Source organism: Notolepis coatsorum, assembly GCF_963971535.1.
Source record: "Notolepis coatsorum genome assembly, chromosome: 20".
NCBI lineage: Eukaryota > Metazoa > Chordata > Actinopteri > Aulopiformes > Paralepididae > Notolepis > Notolepis coatsorum.
Genome location: NC_140184.1, coordinates 74,844,890 through 74,868,829, shown reverse-complemented (window position 1 = coordinate 74,868,829; position 23,940 = coordinate 74,844,890). Strand labels below are relative to the sequence as shown.

Here is a 23,940-nt window from a genome sequence, read left to right as displayed (position 1 = left end):
CAACACATTGCCGCTTATACTCAAGTTGATAGAGAACTTTGGTGATTTATCGGGATTTAAAATAAATTGGCCTAAGTCGGCTTTTCTTCCTCTTAACACCAGTGCAAAAAAAGAGACAACCCTCCCAGGTGCGATACCCATGGTCAAACATTTCAGATGCTTGGGTGTGGAAATATTTCCCACCATAAGACAAACGGTGAAGCACAATTACACAAAAATACAGAACAAAATCAAGGACGACCTGGACAGGTGGGCAAAACTTAAAAACTCAGTACAGGCAAGGGTATCAATAGTTAAGATGGATGTATTACCAAGAATCAATTTCTTCAGCTCAATGCTTCCGTTACCTCCTCCAGAGGGCTACTGGAAAAGATTACAAACCTCCACATACAAATTTATTTGGAATAACAAACCACCTCGCATAAAAAGATCCACCTCACAGAGAAATAAAGCAGACGGTGGCATGGCAGTCCCAGATTTTTTACAATATTTTAATGCCTTCACATTAAGACCATTGAAGAAGATATGGTTTGACCCCGAGGCTTTGGTATCTTGGAGAAAATTAGAAGAAAACATAGTAGCCCCACAGAGATTGAAAGACATAGCATACACTAAACTTTCAATCAAGCATTGTGAGCGAGAATTTGGCCCAATAATAACCCATGCAATCAGGACATGGCGGGAAACACAAAGGAAATTTCCTAACCCTCAAGTATGGCATAATCACACTCCCATATTCAATAACAATGCTCTCTTAATGGGAAAACGACCTATAAGATTCCCTGTATGGGAAGAAAGAGGCATACACTCATTAGGGGATATTTTTAATAACAAGGGCCTCTGTAGTTATGTCGAAATATGCATAAAGTTTAACCTCACCGAGTCCACATGGCTTTTTTACATACAGTTACGACTTTGTATGAGATCTCACGGTGTTCCATTACACATACCAATTGAACACCACAGATACCACAAATTTTTCTATGAAAGAGATACATTGGGAGGTTTTGTATCAGGTTTTTATTATCAATTACTAACGTCCTCGTATGAAACCCTTCAACTAGACAATGTCTGGAGGAGGGATATACCAGACCTGGAAAATGACTTTGATTGGCAAGGAGCCTGGGCAAATGTCCGACTTACATCAAGGAACCCGGATCATCAACAAATCAATCTGAACTATATTCACAGGACATACTTGACTCCTATAAGGCTGTGCAAAATGGGGCTTATACAAGACTCCAAATGCTCCCAATGTACAAATGGGGACGAAGGAACATTTATGCACATGTATTGGGACTGCCCACCAGTTAAGGCATTCTGGAAAGATGTGTCCCAACAATTATCAATACTCGTATTTTGGAATATACCTGTACACCCCGCGGTATTGCTATTGAATGATGTTTTTGAGTTTGCAGTGAATCCACAACTAAAAAGATTGGTTTTATCGGGTATCACAGTAGCTAAAAAACTGATCGCATCACGTTGGTTTCAACCGGAAAAAATGTGCCGGAAAGTGTGGTTTCTTACATATCTCGATGTGATATATCAAGAAATATCTACAGCAAGAATTCTGGGGCTCAATGAATCCAAAATGTCAATGTGGTTAGAAGTGGTGGAGAGAATAAAAGCTAGCCTATAATGGTGATGTCTGGTTAGGAGTGAGGGATAATGGAGGTACTATCCAAGAGGGGGTCCGGGAGGGGGGGGTTTGAGCTGGAGCATATGTGTGTAGGGTTTTAGAAAATAGGTATTAGGGGTATATTATATACTAACATTTATATAATTGTAACTTCGCTGGATATACACTGTATACGGTTAAAATGTTATTATTGACTATTTTTGTTTTATCCTGTTTCTGTACTTGCATATATTTTAACCACCTTTACTGAAAGTTTCATTATACATTGTGTGTTGAGTACTGACTTTTAATAAGTTTTGTTTTGCAATAATAAAAAAAATTAAAAAAAAAAATTAATTTGATTTGATTTGATTTGTCTCTCCCCTCCCCCACAGCGTCGGCCATAATGAGGTCATCGGCGTGTGTCGAGTGGGCGCCGACGCGGAGACTCTGGGCCGAGACCACTGGAGTGAAATGCTGACATGTCCCCGGAAGCCTGTCGCCCACTGGCACCCTCTAGTGGAGGTAAAGGGGGGAACTGGGTTTTATGCATGTGCTTAAAGGAACACGCCAACATTTTGGGAAATTAACTTACCGTCTTCTCCAGAGAGAGACAAGAAGATAGATGCCAGTTTCCTCTCGTTCAGCGTTCAGTAGAAAGCTTGTGGCTGCACGTTAGCCTAGCTTAGCACAATGAATGGTTAGCCTTCGGGACAGGTGTTAGTTGGACAATGCCTAGGCTAACCGGCACTGTCCGCTTCCATTCATTGTGCTAAGCTAGGCTAAGGTGCAGCCAGATAGCTTTCTACTGAACGCACAGAGAGGAGACTGGTATCCATCTTCTTGTCTCTCTCTCCAGAGAAGACAGTAAGCTAATTTCCCAAAATGTTTGCCGTGTTCCTTTAAGTTTGAGTGGAAATTTCAAGTGTTGTTTTATTTGTCACGTTTAAAGTACATGTACATTACAGTGAAATACTTGGTTCTGTATGAGCCTCCTGAGAGTGTGCTTCATACAGTAAAAAAAGTTAAAAGACTAAAGACTATACAAAATATACAATATACAAAACTAAAGTACAAAATGCAAACAAAATGCACAAATGCTAAAATGAGGTAGAGATAAATAGATCAAATATAGTGTTAAAAGGTATTTAAAGTGTCTAAAGTGAACGTTAAAGGTGAATGTTTAAAGTGAGTGTGTGCATGTGGATGTGTGTGTGTGTGCAATATTTGTGTGAGTGTTATTTCTGTGTGTGTGTGTGTGTGTGCGTGTGTGTGTGTGTGTGTGTGTGTGTGTGTGTGTGTGTGTGTGTGTGTGTGTGTGTGTGTGTGTGTGTGTGTGTGTGTGTGTGTGTGTGTGTGTGTGTGTTTGTGTGTTTGTGTCATGTCATGAACAATTAAAAACATTTGGTTCATCCATAATTAATTGAGTTTGCACGCTGTCAAAATAACAGTCTTCTGGGTCATGTATTTTGACATTTCTACTGTAGGTTTTGAGACCCCAGGCAGAAGTGCACTGCTATATTATTATTATTATTAGATTACCTTATCTTATCTTATACCCACAACAGAATCCAACTCATCAAACTCAGCTGGATCTTTCCTAGATGTTCAACACCAGGAATCTATACAGTCAACTACAATCTGAGGCCTCAAATAACTTCCATTGCAAAGGATACGCTATTTAAAGCGTTCCAGTCCCTGGAACCAGTGTTAATTTAGTTAAGGAAAATGATAACTAAATATGGTCGTCAACGAAGATTTGAACCCTGACGAAAACGAGCCGAGACGTCACGTTAATGGAGATCATGTGACACTAACGTGGTGAAATTAAAACTAAAAACGACAACGCAAAATAAAATCTTGCTAAATGTTTATTCAACATCAACTTCAATTTTACTTGCTACTTGCTAGCTAACAGAAACGTGTTTGCCGACAGGAAAGTAGAAAACATAATTGTCTGTGCGGAATCCTTATCCGCAACACATCCTAATACAAATGTGGACGCATGCTTTAACCCTTTCACTGCCACACTACAGAAGGTTAACCTTTCACTACCACACTACAGAAGGTTAACCTTTCACTACCACACTACAGAAGGTTAACCTTTCACTACCACACTACAGACGGTTAACCTTTTACTACCACACTACAGAAGGTTAACCTTTCACTACCACACTACAGAAGGTTAACCTTTCACTACCACACTACAGAAGGTTAACCTTTTACTACCACACTACAGAAGGTTAACCTTTCACTCCCAAACTACAGAAGGTTAACCTTTCACTACCACACTACAGAAGGTTAACCTTTCACTACCACACTACAGAAGGTTAACCTTTCACTACCACACTACAGAAGGTTAACCTTTCACTACCACACTACATAAGGTTAACCCTTCCACTACCACACTACAGAAGGTTAACCCTTTCACTACCACACTACAGAAGGTTAACCCGTTCACTACCACACTACAGACGGTTAACCCTTTCACTACCACCTACAGAAGGTTAACCATTTCACTCCCAAACTACAGAAGGTTAACCCTTTCACTACCACACTTTGGGAAATTAACTTACCGTCTTCTCCGGAGAGAGACAAGAAGATAGATACCACTTTCCTCTCTGTGCGTTCAGTAGAAAGCTATGTGGCTGCATGTTAGCCTAGCTTAGCACAATGAATGGTTAGCCTTCGGGAGAGGTGTTAGTTGGACAATGCCTAGGCTAACCGGCACATAGCTTTCTACTGAACGCACAGAGAGAGACTGGTATCCATCTTCTTGTCTCTCTCCGGAGAAGACAGTAAGCTAATTTCCCAAAAATGTTGCCGTGTGCCTTTAAGTTTGAGTGGAAGTTTCAAGTGTTGTTTTATTTGTCACGTTTAAAGTACGTGTACATTACAGTGAAATACTTGGTTCTGTATGAGCCTCCTGAGAGTGTGCTTCACACAGTAAAAAAAGGTTAACCCTTTCACTGTGACTATACAGAAGGTTAGCCCATTCCTATCACACAACCGACGGCGATGCTCCATCATTAGCATCATTAGCTCTGCGGATGTGGAGCGAATGATGCTAATGATGGAGCATCGCCGTCGGTTGTGTGATAGTTAGGGTGACCAAGCGTCCTCTTTTGCCCGTACATGTCCTCTTTTCACTTTTAATTTTTTTTAATAAATTAATGAAAATGTCCGGGTTACATTGTTTCTCACGGGACTATTATGCATGCACTTAAACTGACTGGCGCGTTGCACAGAATACTACGGTACTTTGTTGCGTGTGACGTATTCCTTGAGAAGACTGCTTTGTGGGCGGCGCTACTACGTTCATTCGCAAACAGAGGAGGCGGCAGGTTTGATTCTGCTCACAGAGCCAAAGTGAAAATGTACATTACAGACGAACTGCAGAGAAAATTCCCAATTTACTGTCCCGGACGAGACAAATGGGAGGCGGAGAGCAACGCGTGGTGGGTGCTAACGTTACATTTGTGTTTGTTCCTAATGTGTGCTCAGTATATTGCGATATGTGATGATGACACAAGGGTAATAATGATTGGTATTTTCAGGCTTTATAGGCGCTTATACAGCCTGAACATACAAATAATTATTACCCTCGTGTCATCATCACATAATCGCAATATACTGAGCACACATTAGGAACAAACACAAATGTAACGTTAGCACCCACCACATCAAGTACGTCTACACAACAAGAGTTGTAGATCGGAAATGATGGAATAGATTTACCAACAAAAAAGTAGCCTGCTCATACCTTAAAAGCGTGGGGCAGCACGAATAACTTGGCTTTGCTAATGTATCGTGCTTCCATTCAACAGACGACAACACACGTGAAGTCAAGTCTCACCCCTGTGATACTTCCTCCGTCAATCCCTGGCCAGGGTACTCCTGGGTCCTAGCCCCCCCCCATGTTACACTATATGTCATGCACATGTATTTTATATGTTAATAAAATTGCATTTATCTATAGTCCTAATTCTGTCACTGTTTGATGTCACAAAGAAGGGTGTATCCGAAAGCTGTCTACAACATTTGTAACAGGTGATGAAAAAGTAAACAAATAATTAACTGTATTAGACATTTGTTAATGATGAATAGGCTTCACTTCAGATTAGGGCACACAATAGCATCTGCAAATGATTTATAGATGTTTTATGAATGTCTTAACAAATCATTTGTTGAACATGAACAAATAAATGGAGGTACAGTTTTTCATCCATTTTTCAAAGCATCTACAAATGTGTTACTACACATTAAACAACATTATTTAATGATGAACAAATTAAGTACAAACAATGTTGATAATGAGTTATAAATAATGTAGAACTAATTTGTAAATGTTATACAAATATAGTTATAAATGATTTAATAATAATTTACGAATGTATATAAAAGGTTTGTTCATGATTAGTTCATTATCTACAAATAGCTTATAAAGGTCTTATAACTGAGTGTTATTATAAAGTGTTACCCAAATTTATAAAAAAAAAATTGGTCGCATACTTTTATTACCCAAAAAGGGGCGTGGTCTATTCAAAATGGCCCCTTTTTGCATGTTGCCCCAAACAAAATTTAGAAAAAATGGATGATATATAGATATTTTCTCATGGTTTTTCATGTTACTACATTAAATACCAAACTTTTTGCTAGAGGATTTTTTGATATGCCACCCGAACAGGAATTTATGACTTTTTATGACCCCCTAGTCTTAAAAAATCTATTTCTTGCATAACTTTTTTGTATAAAATGTTAAAAAAATCTGGATGAGTGATGTCAACGAAACGTGGCCAGTTTGGTGTGTGGAGGTACTAGAGAAATTGAGATTTCTTTGTTTTATGTGTAATACAAACTCATAAAATCTCGTTTTGAGAAAAACGCTTTTAAAGTGTTGTATTGTCTGTAAATCAGGCTATGTATGACATATCAACAAACCCTTTGGCACAAAGAAGCAGGATATAGATATGAATAAAGGTGGAATGTTTGGTGTGTGTAGATGCTAGGGAAATGGTATGTCTACCCTTTGAAAAAACGCCTTCAAAGTTCTGTATTGTAAAGTGCCATACATTTTTTTTAAACCGCTATTTACAAACACAACACCCAATCAAACCATTAGTAATAGACAACCTAAACACATGCCTGATAACTGAATAACATAATAACATAATAATAATAATAATAATAATAATAATAATAATAATAATAATAATAATAATAATAATAATAATAATAATAATAATAATAATAATAATAATAATAATAATAATAATAATAATAATAATAATAATAATAATAATAATAATAATAATAATAATAATAATAATAATAATAATAATGATGTAGTAGTAGTAACAGTGTAGTAACAAACAACACAACCGATTACTGGTCCCCTAATAGGCAAACAAAATATTTTAATAGATATCACTATGAAACTTTCCCAGTTTGTTATGTACATATAAACTAAGAAAAAATATATTGCAAGTTTTCTGAATTTTATGTTTATATATGCAAATGAGGCAGTTCTCCATTCAATATGTGCACATTTATGGACGCAATCATGCAAAATGAAGCAAAATAAGAAAATAAATATATTTGTTTACGTTTTCTAGTCACTAGTTTGAAAGAAGACACGTAAAGGGGCAACATTATACAAAAATCTAAAAATTGCCCCAAAATCAGGAAAATGGTATTTTAGGTGGGTGTCTCCCCTTAATTGTGTTTTGGTGTCTAATAAAGATGCCGGAGATCTCAAAGCTCACATGGACACAGAAAAAGATTAAAAATAAAGCTGTGCGAGGCAAGAATTTGACAGCAAAGTTGACCGAATTGATTGAAGTATGCAGCTATACAGAGAGAGAGAGAGAGAGAGAAAGAAAATAATTTTAAACTATTTTAATGCCTCAAAATTACATTTTGGTTTGATTTATGATGACATAAGATGCTTATGATACAATCATTCTAAGGATTATGTGTGTAATAAATTCGTTTTGTACACTAATTGCAAGTTATGCAAATGTTAACAAATCCGAAACTGCATAGTGCACTTTTAAATTAGTATCTCTGTGAGGTTACAGTTTTATAATTTACATTACAAAGATACAATTTTTTTTTTTTTTTTATCTGGATTTTCTAATACAGAAGAGGTATTATTTAGAACATTAATTCATTTATTTTGTCCAGTAGGACTTGAAAAGAGCTATTCTTTTGTTATAGGTTGTTATAGGTAATAACGCATGTTGAGTAACTTTGGTTATAGAGATACTGTAGGAGACGAGAAATCACGACCAAAGAGAGTGAAGTTTCTTTGACCACACATCAGTGTGCATCATTTAATAGCATAGCCATGGATACCACAACAAACAAAGTCAAGCGTTAATATGGCCGCTCTAGATACCCCGGATGCCCTGTGTCCTTAAAGTGACAGTGTAGGTGGATTATGTCCCGTCCAGGTAAGTGCCCATGTAAGTGCCCACTACATATGTCCCCCCAGAATTCACCCTACTAACTCACAAAACGGGTCGGTAGACGGACCTCCCGACCATAACGGCTCCGAACAACTGGAGCCGGCATATGAGCTACCGTGGGACCCCCTGGGGCCTTGCGGTGGCGGGGAGGGCAAGAGGCAAGGTGCCTAATGGGCGGTGAGGGACTCATATTTTCAAAAAGCGACCTAGGGTGAAGAGGTCTAACACGGGGAGGTCGCCCCCGCCGCGGGGGCTGAGCGAGTGCCACGGGGTGATCCACATCCAAGTGAGCTGGCTTAAGCCTGTCCACCGAGACATGTTCCGGTTTACCGCCAATGTCCATCACGAAGGTCTTACTTCCCGTCTGTAGGACCCGAAACGGGCCATCGTAGGGGGGTTGAAAGGACCCGCGGTGGGCATCGTGCCGTATGAACACGTATTCCGTCGCCTGGAGGCCGGGTGGAACACGAGTCTGTGGCAAACCATGCTGCGAGGTGGGGACCGGCACAAATGCCCTAGCGTTCTCCAAGTTTGAAACGCGCTGCTGGGTCGCAGACCAGGGGTCTGTGGTGTCAGGTAAAAACTCCCCGGGGACCCGCAGCGGTTGGCCATAGACCAGCTCAGCCGACGATGACTGGAGATCATCCTTGGGGGCGGTCCTGAGACCCAACATGACCCACGGGAGCCTGTCGACCCAACTACCATCGCTAAGGGTAGCTCGGAGAGAAGCCTTCATGGACCGGTGAAACCGTTCACACAAACCGTTAGCCTACGGGTGATAAGCGGTAGTGCGGTGCAGTCTCACGCCTACGTTTCTGGCAATCTCGGACCAAAGCTCAGAGGTGAACTGAGGTCCACGGTCCGACGAAAGGTCAGACGGAGCACCGAACCGGGTCACCCACGTATATATAAACGCCCGAGCCACATCAGTGGACGTTGTGGATGACAGCGGAACGGCCTCTGGCCACCGAGTGGTTCTGTCCACCATCGTGAGGAGGTATGTGAAACCATGCAATGGGGGCAATGGACCCACCAGGTCCACATTCACATGGTCAAACCTCCTTTCGGGCACGGAGAACTGGGCCAAAGGAGCTTTAATGTGGCGGTGTACCTTAGCGCGCTGGCACATCACACAGGTCTTAACCCACCCGCTCACATCCTTTTTCAGCCCGTGCCAAATGAACTTGGCTGCCACCTGCTTTTGAGACGCCCTGTTACCGGGGTGAGAGAGACCATGTATGATGTCAAAAACATGACGTCTCCAACTGCTGGGCACCACGGGTCGCGGCCGCCCCGTGGAAACGTCGCACAGGAGTGTGCCGTTAGCCTCATTAAATGCCACATCCTCCAGCCTGAGTGCTGTGATGGCCGTCCTGTAGGCCTGAACGTCCAGGTCGGAAACCTGGTCTGAGGCCATGCGTGCATAGTCTAAACCAACATGGACGGCCCCCAATCAAGGCCCGAGAGAGACAGTCTGCCACTAGATTGTCCCTGCCTGCGACATGCTGAATATCCGTGGTAAACTCTGAGATATATGACAGGTGCCTCTGCTGACGGGCAGACCATGGCTCACTCACTTTAGCCATAGCAAAAGTGAGTGGCTTGTGGTCTACAAATGCCGTGAACGAACGAGCCTCCAGCAGGGAACGGAAATGCCGCACGGCCAGATAGAGGGCGAGGAGCTCCCTATCAAAAGTGCTATATTTGCACTCATTAGGACGAAGCTGTCGGCTAAAAAACGCCAGTGGCTGCCAAGCCCCACTCACCCACTGCTCGTATACCGCTCCAACAGCATAGTCTGAAGCATCAGTGGTGATGGCAACAGGGGCGTTGGGAAGTGGGTGTGCCAGCCTGGTTGCATTGGCCAGGGCGGTTTTAGTATCGACAAACGCCTTGCGTCTCTCGTCCGTCCAGTCCACCACATGTTTGGCCGATTTTACCCCTGAGAGCCTCGTAAAGAGGTCGCATTAGCTGAGCAGCCCGGGGGACAAACCGATGGTAAAAATGTACCATGCCAAGGAACTCTTGCAGAGCCTTGATGGTGGGTGGCAGTGGAAAATTTGCTATGGCGTCAACCTTAGATGGGAGGGGAACTGCCCCATCTTTGGTGACGTGGTGCCCGAGGAAATCGATCCTAGACAGCCCAAACTGACATTTAGCTGGGTTAATTATGAGCCCATGCTGACTGAGTCGGTGGAAAAGGGTCCTGAGATGGGACAAGTGCTCTGCCTTGGTGGTACTGGCGAATAAGATGTCATCTAGGTAGACAAACAAAAAAGGCAGGTCCCGTAACACAGAGTCCATCAAGCGCTGGCATGTCTGTGCTGCGTTTTTAAGCCCAAATGGCATGCGCAAGAACTCAAACAACCCAAAGGGAGTAATCACCGCCGTCTTAGGGATGTCCGCTGGGTGGACCGGCACCTGGTGGTAACCTCGAACTAAATCTATTTTTGAAAATATGAGCTTCCGGGCCAGGTGGGTGCAAAAATCCTGAATATGTGGAACCGGGTATCGGTCCGGTGTGGTTACCTCGTTAAGGCGGCGGTAATCGCCACACGGGCGCCACCCGCCGGCAGCCTTGGGGACAATGTGAAGGGGTGAGGCCCATGGGCTGTCCGAATAATACCCAGGTTCTCCATGTTGGAAAACTCTGCCTTGGCCACGGCCAGCTTGGCAGGATCTAGGCGCCAAGCCCGGGAGTAGACTGGCGCACCTGCCGTAGCGATGTGATGCTCCACACCGTGCTTACTGGTGGAGGACGAGAAAGTGGGCTGGGTAAGGACAGGGAACTCGGCTAGCAGCTGGTGAAACTCATCTGTAACAGACAACATGTTAGACAAACCCACAGGAGGCGCTGCCCCGACAGTACATTCAAATGAACAAAAGGTGGTGGCGTCGATCAATCGATTGTTCCTGACATCCACCAACAATCCATAGGCACACAGAAAATCAGCACCCAGCAGGGGCACAGACACATCAGCAGTAATGAAGTTCCAGCTAAACCGCCGGTCACCAAAACACAACTCCACTAGCCTACTGCCATACGTGCGGATCGTAGTACCATTGGCAGCTTCCATTGGGAGCCCATGCCCGTCGGCCAGGGTGTCCACCCTTGACGCAGGCATCACGCTTCTCTGTGCCCCTGTGTCGCACATGAAACGCCTGCCTGAGATGTTGTCCCGAATAAACAGTAGCCTGCCGGCCCCACCAACGCTCATGGCCACTGTTGAGCGCCGGCCCGGGCGTTTTTCCCGGCCCCTTGTAAGTACATGGGGGACGGCATTGGTTAGCCCTGGCTCCATACTTTGTGTGAAAGAAACACCAGCCAGTGTCTCTCCCTCGCTGGCGAGGGGCTGCCACCGCAGCAGCGACGGTATAATCCCCATGGTGAGAGGTAAAGGGTTGGTCATGATAGAACATGGCCGTACAGTGTTGCTGCTGGCTGGCCAAAAAGAACTTATCCGCCTCCGCGGCTAACATACAGCATTTATTGTTGTGTTGGCCAAGGCAGCCCTTACCTGAGCCGGTAACTGGCGCAAGAACAGCTGTCGGAAGAGAAAATGGTTGGGCTCATGTTCTCCCATCAACGCCAACATCCTATCCATAAGCTCGGACGGTTTACTGTCGCCCAGACCTTGCAATGAAAACAGCCGGTTAGCTCGTTCCACCTCAGACAGTTCAAAACACTTCAACAAGTGTGCCTTCAGCGTGCCATATTTATCGTGCGCCTGAGGGTTTGTGAGTAGACTCACCACTCTGGCTGCCGTGTTAGTCCCCAGCACAGCGACAACGTGATAGTACTTAGTGTCATCCTCTGTTATTTTCTTTATTGCAAACTGCGCCTCCGCCTGCACAAACCATGCAGTAGCTTGCGTTTCCCAGAACTCTGGCAATTTCAGCGCAACTGCTGCTTCCATAAACTTCAGCGCGACTGCCTGTTCCATTGTTCAATCGTTCTTGAAAGCGTCCAAGAACGTCAGGTTCACCAATGTAGGAGACGAGAAATCACGACCAAAGAGAGTGAAGTTTCTTTGACCACACATCAGTGTGCATCATTTAATAGCATAGCCATGGATACCACAACAAACAAAGTCAAGCGTTAATATGGCCGCTCTAGATACCCCGGATGCCCCGTGTCCTTAAAGTGACAGTGTAGGTGGATTATGTCCCGTCCAGGTAAGTGCCCATGTAAGTGCCCACTACAATATATTATTTTGTTATATAAAATTATATAAATAATAATTTTCTATCCATACAGAGGAGGCATAGTTTAAATATATTAAAATTATAAGGCATCTTTGAGTAAACTTTAAGTATCATTTACGTATATTGAGGCTGAAGGCAGAGTGTCCTCTTTTTTTGGAAATCACAATATGGTCACGCAGGGTTAATGTTAGGTTATGACTATAACCAAGTTCTGTTAACACTTAGTGAACGCTCAGCGTTCATTGCATATATCTCACTTCAGCATATATACACTGAATAATTTCACAATGTACCTTTAAATGCCAGCATTCATCTGGCCACACCCCCATCCGCTTACCTATATAAGCAGGGATGGTGCCACACACTCATCTCCTTCCCAACAAATTTCATCACAATGAAAGATCAAGGGCCTGCAGCGTCGTCTAAACGCTGAGCGTTCACTAAGTGTTAACAGAACTTGGTTATAGTCATAACCTAACGTTCTGTATCACACTTAGCTCACGCTCAGCGTTCATTGCATAATAGGAGCTGAGCGGGAGCTAGAAGCTCGACAAATGTACCCTGCTGAGGCCCCCCACAACCATCAGACCAGGGAGGGCCGAGCCCCCCCGACCCACCCTAATGGAGGGCACCCCCCCTATTGGTGGCTTCACGGGAGGGCGACGGACCCGACCGTGCGAAGAGGCACTCAAGCAACTCAACGCACAGGGTGAGCAGACCGTGGCTTGACCCCACGACTACACACACGCACAACCCGCATGCCACCCGGGAACGAACGGAGGGAAACAATCTCGTTACTGCCCCCAGAATCACGGGGTCAAGGACAAACCCAACCCCGTGGCAAGGCCGTAGCAGCGGAGCACGAAGGAAGACCCAGACCCACCAAAAGGACTGGACTCCCTGGAATGGGGGCCCGGAGAAGTCCATGATGCCAGCATCAAGACCCCACCAGGTGGGCACATAGTGCCCCGCCCCCCACATCGCCAGCGTATTCAGACAAAGGCCCCTCAGCCGAGCGGGCCCTGTCCCCCCAATAGTACACCGCCTGGCACACTGACCCTGCAACAGGCAGTCAGCATGGCCGTAAGCACACAAAAAAGGTTAACCAACTGAAGCAGGCAGCGCACCGGGGAAAAACCAGGCAACAGGCTATTAACCCTAGCCTGGAGACTGCGGACGAGACAGGCGCCAGAGGGGACAGCTGAATACAGCCGCCCCGGCGGAAGGAGCGGAAGCTGGCGGTGTTGCATGACCAAGCCTCCATTTAAAAACCCCCACCCAGAGGGGTTGAGGCAGAGAAGGCTGACACGATTGGCAGACGTCATGAACGTGCAGGGGCACCCTCAAACGGTGAACCCGGGAGTTGACACTGCTCCAACACACCAGGGAATCAACCACCTTGGCGTTACCCAATGCGGTGGTTGTTCCTATAACCCCTCAAGAAAAAACTCCAAAACACACCTGCAGGTATACACCGGCTATACCTGAGTACAAGTGTTTCAGTTTTCAAAAAAGGGTTAACCCAGGCCTACAGGTCGACGAAACATTACTTCGGACCGGGCCTGGCGATACGGGAAGCACAGGGTCACCAGAGGAGGTCAAAGACCACCCCAACAGGCCCCTCTTCGCCATGCGTGAGAGAGGAGCGAAAAAGAATGGAGAACCAGCCCCTAAGCACACCGTACTTGGTATTCCCAGGCGGTCTCCCAACCAAGTACTAACCAGGACCAACCTGTGTAGCGGCCGAGATCCGACGAGATCGAGCGTGTACAGGTTGGCATGGCCGTAAGCCATTACGACAGTGCTGAGTAAAAACGTACCCAACCAGGGTCTCCATAGCGCTTAACCCTGTGACACCCGGACCGACCTGGCATTTTTCCCCCTGAAAAAAGCCCAAGTCCCTCAGGGTACCACAGCAGATCTGCATCCCCGGCGGACAACGGGTTCAACTGATCCGGACCAGCGTGACCAGAACCAGTCCTGTGCCCTAACCACGCCGACATGCCTACTCCAGGAGAAAGGGCAGATATGCGTGTCGATCTTAACATGAAAAGAAGGCGCCACCCAGACGTTCGGGCGAACCGCGCCTGGTGGCCCACCCCAAGGGCGTGAGACCCCTCTACATATGTTCAGATCCATTCCGTCATCATCCCCCAGACATGAACGAGAATCCGTCGATAACCAACCCAGGTCGTGGGATGTGGTCGTCGGAAGAGGAAAAACCCCCATCTCAGTTGCTTTATAAAAACGCCGTTTTAACCTCAAGCAACCAAGGCGTGCCAGTCAGTCGCCTGTTTACAGCGAGCTAGCACTATACGTGCGTCGGGACACACCCCCATCAATGAACAGGCTATTTAGACCTGTCATTGAATCCCCAAGGCGCCCAGGGGAACGACAAGAGGGGTGTGACACTTCCTAACTCCAACACTTTTTGAATAGAAAAGAAGGAAGCACCAACAGTATGTATCCCAGTCTACACAGCCGGGGGTAAAAAAATTTCAAATTTTTACATCCCACCACCCTCCCATAGGAAGGAGACGGGGATCCCTAGAGAGACTTCCCACGCGAGCTGTACAGATTGAAAAGAATATATTGCACCTTGAGCCATGTAAAAAAATTGTTTTAGGGCTCTCCGGGGAAGAGGCACTGAACCCATACACACTCAATAATCGAATTGAATCGAATACATACACAATAGAATAGGACACCTTCTAGAGGGTCCACTCACTTTGACAATCTGAGGAGGAAGGCTCTGTACTCTGATGGAGGCTCCCTCACATGGAAGGAGGGGTCCGAACTCACAGAAGGCCCGAATAGGCGCTTGGTGAGGAGGAACCCTGACCACCCCCCCGAAACAGATCCATCACATGGACCTGAACAGCACACGGAAGTCCTACCAACAGAGACGCGCACAGTGACGTACTCTATGGCGGGGGAATTTCTGCGGTGCACACGCCCAATATTTCAGGCCGTGGGAACAGGAAACTCCCTCCCCCCACCCCCCCCCGTAACGTGCCGAACCGCAACGTGACGGGAACCTTGAAGGACAGGGGGTGTACCCCTGACCGACAGAAACAAGGGGGAGAGGAAAAGTTACCAGTTCACCCCTTTACGACCCCACACCCATGATACGATGTAATGACAAAAAGAGAATATGACACAGTCATAGTCAGCTCTATGAAGCGTTTGACAGCTTCACACAGCGCATGAGCTAACCTGCTATCTGATTTTTACTAAGGAAAAAACACAGAATAGAGAGGGCTCTCTAAGAGCCCCGGTCCAACATACACATGTGCTTCTGTGGCCAGTCCAACCCAGTTGTAGGTCACATGACACACACAACCCATCATCACCTACAAAAAATGGCAAAAACACTCTACAGAGGAACGCCGTTTTTCATAATGAGAGAATACATAATTCTCGATTAGTATCGGCCACAGGCCTTGCTAAGCACACACGACAGCGACCAAACAATCTTTTCTTTTAGGAAAATAAAGTTTCTCCGGCAGTTTTAGCACAACCTCAGCAATCAAGCTAAGGGTTACATCGCATCCCTACCAAACAAAAGACACAATGTAATGCAACATGTCTGATAGGAGGATGAAAAAGTCCCCAGGGAACCGTGGGGAAACACAATCCTCTTATTTTACCCTTAATACGGCCAGTTAAAACAGGAAAACCTGTTAATATGTGAACACACTGTACATTGTCATCACAGGCTGAGAAAAGAACATTCTTTTACTCACTTGTCACTAAGCATAGCTTCATAGGTTAGTTACCTTAGTTGTGAGTACACGGTACATATACACATGATGTTTCTCACACAACAACCAGATCATTTTCACATCTGTAACAACCCGATTTGCACGGAGAAGCTAACTGCCAGTGACAAAGACAGTTCACACATAACTCGCGTCGTATCCTAAATGCATTGCAGCAACACACGTTTTGGGAAAACATCGTTATTCACAAAACATTTAGAAAAGTAAAACCAGAAGACGTGTTATAAGGTCTGGTCAAACCTTGTCCTACCCGGAACGTAGATCAGCGAAGTGCAGTCTCAAGACACCGTAGAAACACAGCCGTCCTGTGTTGTTCGATCCGGGCAGCGTCGCCGCTCTACCCGTCGCAACGGTCCCTTTGTTGACGCAATCCTTGCCGTCCTGGCTCAGGGCAGGGTCGACGAACATCCCCTGTCAAAGATGACATCGTAGTCAAGAGTGTAAAACATGTTATAATCAAAGCACGTTCAACAGACTAGCATTAAGCTAACGGCCGCTCCAACCGTCGGTCGCTATTACCCTTGCTCGCGAGACGCCGAGCTAACAGCTGACTGGCTAACAGTAGGCCCAACCTCTGTAGGCCACGCAGTGATCCCAGCAGGCTAACGCCGCAGCTAACAGCTGACTGGCTAACCATAAGCTAAGCAGCTATCAGCTGAACTTGTACACAATGATATAACACTCACCCAGACAGGCCGCCGTTCTGAAACCCTCCTCACTTTTTAAGAGAAAAGAGAACACAGCTTTACAACGGTGATTTTACCAACACCCGACGGAATCAGCACAATACCAAACTGGCTTGTGTAGCTGACTTGAACATGGATCTTCCGCTATCGAACATCCATGCACATATCTCCTCGTGAAGGAATACTCTCATTTGGATATGAAAGAAGGGGCTTAACACCGGACAGAGAGATATCCACTCGTCCAGAAAACACAGGGATCACCAGTGTTAATGGTCGCGGCCCACTAGTTAAAACTAAAATGGCTTCAGACCAAGGTCTTCTGTCGCCTAGGAGACTGAACAAAGGACCCTAGCCTGGGGCCGGTTTTCATAAACATTATCAATTAGCCCCCATAGCACTAACAGACAAGTGGAGCCTGCTAGCAAACAGTACTCACCCAACCTGAAAACCCACCGCTTCTCACAACAGCGGCGCATCCACAGTTCAGCTGTGCCCTGAAAGGTTTCACCCCAACCAACACAGCAAGGAACTGCAGTTGAGAGGCATGCAGCGGCGTGCTCCCAATACGAAAACCGGTGGAGGATTTTAGAATGATCATCATCTTCCAGACACTATCGAAGACAATATCGCCGTATTTTCTCGAAAATAGTGAGAGAGAAAATAAAGATATGATGTCAACGTATCTCCTTGTGCTTCCCTTCCCCGTAAACATTTATCTTTCTCCACGTCAAGTGGGCATATAGCAACACGTTGCTTGTGATGAAATTTGAGAAGGAGATGAGTGTGTGGCACCATCCCTGCTTATATAGGTAATCGGATGGGGGTGTGGCCAGATGAATGCTGGCATTTAAAGGTACATTGTGAAATTATTCAGTGTATATATGCTGAAGTGAGATATATGCAATGAACGCTGAGCGTGAGCTAAGTGTGATACAGAACCTTCTGTCGTGTGGCAGTGAAAGGGTTAAACACAATAGTGTTTTGTATAGTGTTTGGACTTTATTCTGTTTACTCTATGAAGCACACTCAGGGGGCTCATACAGAACCAAGCATTTCTTTGTAATGTGCATGTCCTTTATACGTGACAAATAAAACAAAGCTTGAACTTGTACAATAATATCAAGTATCTAACTGTCTAACGCCTTATCGTGTGATTTGCGTGAGCCGGTATACCGTGAGTCTGCATACAATTGGAAACAATTCTGTTTATTAGGGATGTTCGATATTGGTTTTTTACCGATAACCGATATACCGATATTGTCCAACTCTTAATTTCCTATACCGATATCAACCGATACCGATATATGCAGGGTGTCCCCCCCAAAAACTGAATAATTTCAGGTAATTAACATTACATATCTCTTGTTGTGGAATTAACACAACATTATGCATACTTTTGACAATAAATAAAATAAGAATTAGTTCTTACTTGCTTGCCTGGGTAAATAAAGGTTAAATAAATGTAAAAAGTAATAACATTATTTTTATTTTTTTGAAAACCGATACCGATATTTTCCGATATTACATTTTAATGCCAATATTGGCAGATAATATCGGACATCCCTACTGTTTATACATCCTGACTGTTTGGACCCTCCTCCACAGAACCTTCTGTTTATACATCCTGTCTGTTTGAACCCTCCTCCTCCACAGAACCTTCTGTTTATACATCCTGTCTGTTTGAACCCTCCTCCTCCACAGAACCTTCTGTTTATACATCCTGTCTGTTTGAACCCTCCTCCTCCACAGAACTCTCTGTTTATACATCCTGTCTGTTTGGACCCTCCTCCACAGAACCTTCTGTTTATACATCCTGTCTGTTTGAACCCTCCTCCACAGAACCTTCTGTTTATACATCCTGTCTGTTTGAACCCTCCTCCTCCACAGAACCTTCTGTTTATACATCCTGTCTGTTTGAACCCTCCTCCACAGAACCTTCTGTTTATACATCCTGTCTGTTTGAACCCTCCTCCACAGAACCTTCTGTTTATACATCCTGTCTGTTTGAACCATCCTCCTCCACAGAACCTTCTGTTTATACATCATGTCTGTTTGAACCCTCCTCCTCCTCAGAACCTTCTGTTTATACATCCTGTCTGTTTGAACCCTCCTCCACAGAACCTTCTGTTTATACATCCTGTCTGTTTGAACCCTCCTCCTCCACAGAACCTTCTGATTATACATCCTGTCTGTTTGGACCCTCCTCCTCCACAGAACCTTCTGTTTATACATCCTGTCTGTTTGAACCCTCCTCCACAGAACCTTCTGTTTATACATCCTGTCTGTTTGAACCCTCCTCCTCCACAGAACCCTCTGTTTATACATCCTGTCTGTTTGACCCCTCCTCCTCCACAGAACCTTCTGTTTATACATCCTGTCTGTTTGAACCCTCCTCCTCCACAGAACCTTCTGTTTATACATCCTGTCTGTTTGAACCCTCCTCCTCCACAGAACCTTCTGTTTATACATCCTGTCTGTTTGAACCCTCCTCCACAGAACCTTCTGTTTATACATCCTGTCTGTTTGAACCCTCCTCCTCCACAGAACATTCTGTTTATACTTCATGTCTGTTTGGACGCTCCTCCACAGAACCTTCTGTTTATACATCCTGTCTGTTTGAACCCTCCTCCACAGAACCTTCTGTTTATACATCATGTCTGTTTGAACCCTCCTCCTCCACAGAACCTTCTGTTTATACATCCTGTCTGTTTGAACCCTCCTCCTCCACAGAACCTTCTGTTTATACATCCTGTCTGTTTGAACCCTCCTCCTCCACAGAACCTTCTGTTTATACATCCTGTCTGTTTGAACCCTCCTCCACAGAACCTTCTGTTTATACATCCTGTCTGTTTGAACCCTCCTCCACAGAACATTCTGTTTATACATCCTGTCTGTTTGAACCCTCCTCCACAGAACCTTCTGTTTATACATCCTGTCTGTTTGAACCCTCCTCCTCCACAGAACCTTCTGTTTATACATCATGTCTGTTTGAACCCTCCTCCTCCACAGAACCTTCTGTTTATACATCCTGTCTGTTTGAACCCTCCTCCACAGAACCTTCTGTTTATACATCCTGTCTGTTTGAACCCTCCTCCTCCACAGAACCTTCTGTTTATACATCCTGTCTGTTTGAACCCTCCTCCTCCACAGAACCTTCTGTTTATACATCCTGTCTGTTTGGACCCTCCTCCACAGAACCTTCTGTTTATACATCCTGTCTGTTTGAACCCTCCTCCACAGAACCTTCTGTTTATACATCCTGTCTGTTTCAACCCTCCTCCACAGAACCTTCTGTTTATACATCCTGTCTGTTTGGACCATCCTCCTCCACAGAACCTTCTGTTTATACATCCTGTCTGTTTGAACCCTCCTCCACAGAACCTTCTGTTTATACATACTGTCTGTTTGAACCCTCCTCCTCGACAGAACCTTCTGTTTATACATCCTGTCTGTTTGAACCCTCCTCCTCCACAGAACCTTCTGTTTATACATCCTGTCTGTTTGAACCCTCCTCCTCCACAGAACCTTCTGTTTATACATCCTGTCTGTTTGAACCCTCCTCCACAGAACCTTCTGTTTATACATCCTGTCTGTTTGGACCCTCCTCCTCCACAGAACCTTCTGTTTATACATCCTGTCTGTTTGAACCCTCCTCCACAGAACCTTCTGTTTATACATCCTGTCTGTTTGGACCCTCCTCCTCCACAGAACCTTCTGTTTATACATCCTGTCTGTTTGAACCCTCCTCCTCCACAGAACCTTCTGTTTATACATCCTGTCTGTTTGAACCCTCCTCCTCCACAGAACCTTCTGTTTATACATCCTGTCTGTTTGGACCCTCCTCCACAGAACCTTCTGTTTATACATCCTGTCTGTTTGAACCCTCCTCCTCCACAGAACCTTCTGTTTATACATCCTGTCTGTTTGAACCCTCCTCCTCCACAGAACTTTCTGTTTATACATCCTGTCTGTTTGGACCCTCCTCCACAGAACCTTCTGTTTATACATCCTGTCTGTTTGAACCCTCCTCCACAGAACCTTCTGTTTATACATCCTGTCTGTTTGAACCCTCCTCCTCCACAGAACCTTCTGTTTATACATCCTGTCTGTTTGAACCCTCCTCCACAGAACCTTCTGTTTATACATCCTGTCTGTTTGAACCCTCCTCCACAGAACCTTCTGTTTATACATCCTGTCTGTTTGAACCATCCTCCTCCACAGAACCTTCTGTTTATACATCCTGTCTGTTTGAACCCTCCTCCTCCTCAGAACCTTCTGTTTATACATCCTGTCTGTTTGAACCCTCCTCCACAGAACCTTCTGTTTATACATCCTGTCTGTTTGAACCCTCCTACTCCACAGAACCTTCTGTTTATACATCCTGTCTGTTTGGACCCTCCTCCTCCACAGAACCTTCTGTTTATACATCCTGTCTGTTTGAACCCTCCTCCACAGAACCTTCTGTTTATACATCCTGTCTGTTTGAACCCTCCTCCTCCACAGAACCCTCTGTTTATACATCCTGTCTGTTTGACCCCTCCTCCTCCACAGAACCTTCTGTTTATACATCCTGTCTGTTTGAACCCTCCTCCTCCACAGAACCTTCTGTTTATACATCCTGTCTGTTTGAACCCTCCTCCTCCACAGAACCTTCTGTTTATACATCCTGTCTGTTTGAACCCTCCTCCACAGAACCTTCTGTTTATACATCCTGTCTGTTTGAACCCTCCTCCTCCACAAAACATTCTGTTTATACTTCCTGTCTGTTTGGACGCTCCTCCACAGAACCTTCTGTTTATACATCCTGTCTGTTTGAACCCTCCTCCACAGAACCTTCTGTTTATACATCCTGTCTGTTTGGACCCTCCTCCTCCACAGAACCTTCTGTTTATGCATCCTGTCTGTTTGAACCCTCCTCCTCCACAGAACCTTCTGTTTATACATCCTGTCTGTTTGAACCCTCCTCCTCCACAGAACCTTCTGTTTATACATCCTGTCTGTTTGAACCCTCCTCCTCCACAGAACCTTCTGTTTATACATCCTGTCTGTTTGGACCCTCCTCCTCCACAGAACCTTCTGTTTATGCATCCTGTCTGTTTGAACCCTCCTCCTCCACAGAACCTTCTGTTTATACATCCTGTCTGTTTGAACCCTCCTCCTCCACAGAACATTCTGTTTATACATCCTGTCTGTTTGAACCCTCCTCCTCCACAGAACCTTCTGTTTATACATCCTGTCTGTTTGAACCCTCCTCCTCCACAGAACCTTCTGTTTATACATCCTGTCTGTTTGAACCCTCCTCCACAGAACCTTCTGTTTATACATCCTGTCTGTTTGAACCCTCCTCCACAGAACCTTCTGTTTATACATCCTGTCTGTTTGAACCCTCCTCCACAGAACCTTCTGTTTATACATCCTGTCTGTTTGAACCCTCCTCCTCCACAGAACCTTCTGTTTATACATCCTGTCTGTTTGAACCCTCCTCCTCCACAGAACCTTCTGTTTATACATCCTGTCTGTTTGGACCCTCCTCCACAGAACCTTCTGTTTATACATCCTGTCTGTTTGAACCCTCCTCCACAGAACCTTCTGTTTATACATCCTGTCTGCTTCAACCCTCCTCCACAGAACCTTCTGTTTATACATCCTGTCTGTTTGGACCATCCTCCTCCACAGAACCTTCTGTTTATACATCCTGTCTGTTTGAACCCTCCTCCACAGAACCTTCTGTTTATACATACTGTCTGTTTGAACCCTCCTCCACAGAACCTTCTGTTTATACATCCTGTCTGTTTGAACCATCCTCCTCCACAGAACCTTCTGTTTATACATCCTGTCTGTTTGAACCCTCCTCCTCCTCGGAACCTTCTGTTTATACATCCTGTCTGTTTGAACCCTCCTCCACAGAACCTTCTGTTTATTCATCCTGTCTGTTTGAACCCTCCTCCTCCACAGAACCTTCTGTTTATACATCCTGTCTGTTTGGACCCTCCTCCTCCACAGAACCTTCTGTTTATACATCCTGTCTGTTTGAACCCTCCTCCACAGAACCTTCTGTTTATACATCCTGTCTGTTTGAACCCTCCTCCTCCACAGAACCCTCTGTTTATACATCCTGTCTGTTTGACCCCTCCTCCTCCACAGAACCTTCTGTTTATACATCCTGTCTGTTTGAACCCTCCTCCTCCACAGAACCTTCTGTTTATACATCCTGTCTGTTTGAACCCTCCTCCTCCACAGAACCTTCTGTTTATACATCCTGTCTGTTTGAACCCTCCTCCACAGAACCTTCTGTTTATACATCCTGTCTGTTTGAACCCTCCTCCTCCACAGAACATTCTGTTTATACTTCCTGTCTGTTTGGACGCTCCTCCACAGAACCTTCTGTTTATACATCCTGTCTGTTTGAACCCTCCTCCACAGAACCTTCTGTTTATACATCCTGTCTGTTTGAACCCTCCTCCACAGAACCTTCTGTTTATACATCCTGTCTGTTTGAACCCTCCTCCACAGAACCTTCTGTGTATACATCCTGTCTGTTTGAACCCTCCTCCTCCACAGAACCTTCTGTTTATACATCCTGTCTGTTTGAACCCTCCTCCTCCACAGAACCTTCTGTTTATGCATCCTGTCTGTTTGAACCCTCCTCCTCCACAGAACCTTCTGTTTATACATCCTGTCTGTTTGAACCCTCCTCCTCCACAGAACCTTCTGTTTATACATCCTGTCTGTTTGAACCCTCCTCCTCCACAGAACCTTCTGTTTATACATCCTGTCTGTTTGAACCCTCCTCCTCCACAGAACCTTCTGTTTATACATCCTGTCTGTTTGAACCCTCCTCCACAGAACCTTCTGTTTATACATCCTGTCTGTTTGAACCCTCCTCCACAGAACCTCCTGTTTATACATCCTGTCTGTTTGAACCCTCCTCCACAGAACCTTCTGTTTATACATCCTGTCTGTTTGAACCCTCCTCCACAGAACCTTCTGTTTATACATCCTGTCTGTTTGAACCCTCCTCCTCCACAGAACCTTCTGTTTATACATCCTGTCTGTTTGAACCCTCCTCCTCCACAGAACCTTCTGTTTATACATCCTGTCTGTTTGAACCCTCCTCCTCCACAGAACCTTCTGTTTATACATCCTGTCTGTTTGAACCCTCCTCCTCCACAGAA

General features: G+C 45.1%; 1 pseudogene across 1 annotated transcript in view; it reads left to right on the top strand.

Moving 5' to 3' along the window:
* The window catches only part of LOC311247335 (synaptotagmin-9-like), a 216,319-nt pseudogene that overhangs the window by 191,852 nt on the left and 527 nt on the right, over positions 1 to 23,940 (top strand). The window contains exon 6 of the transcript in view: positions 2,017 to 2,146. The product of the transcript in view is annotated as a synaptotagmin-9-like (transcript). The remainder of the gene's footprint in view (positions 1 to 2,016; positions 2,147 to 23,940) is intronic.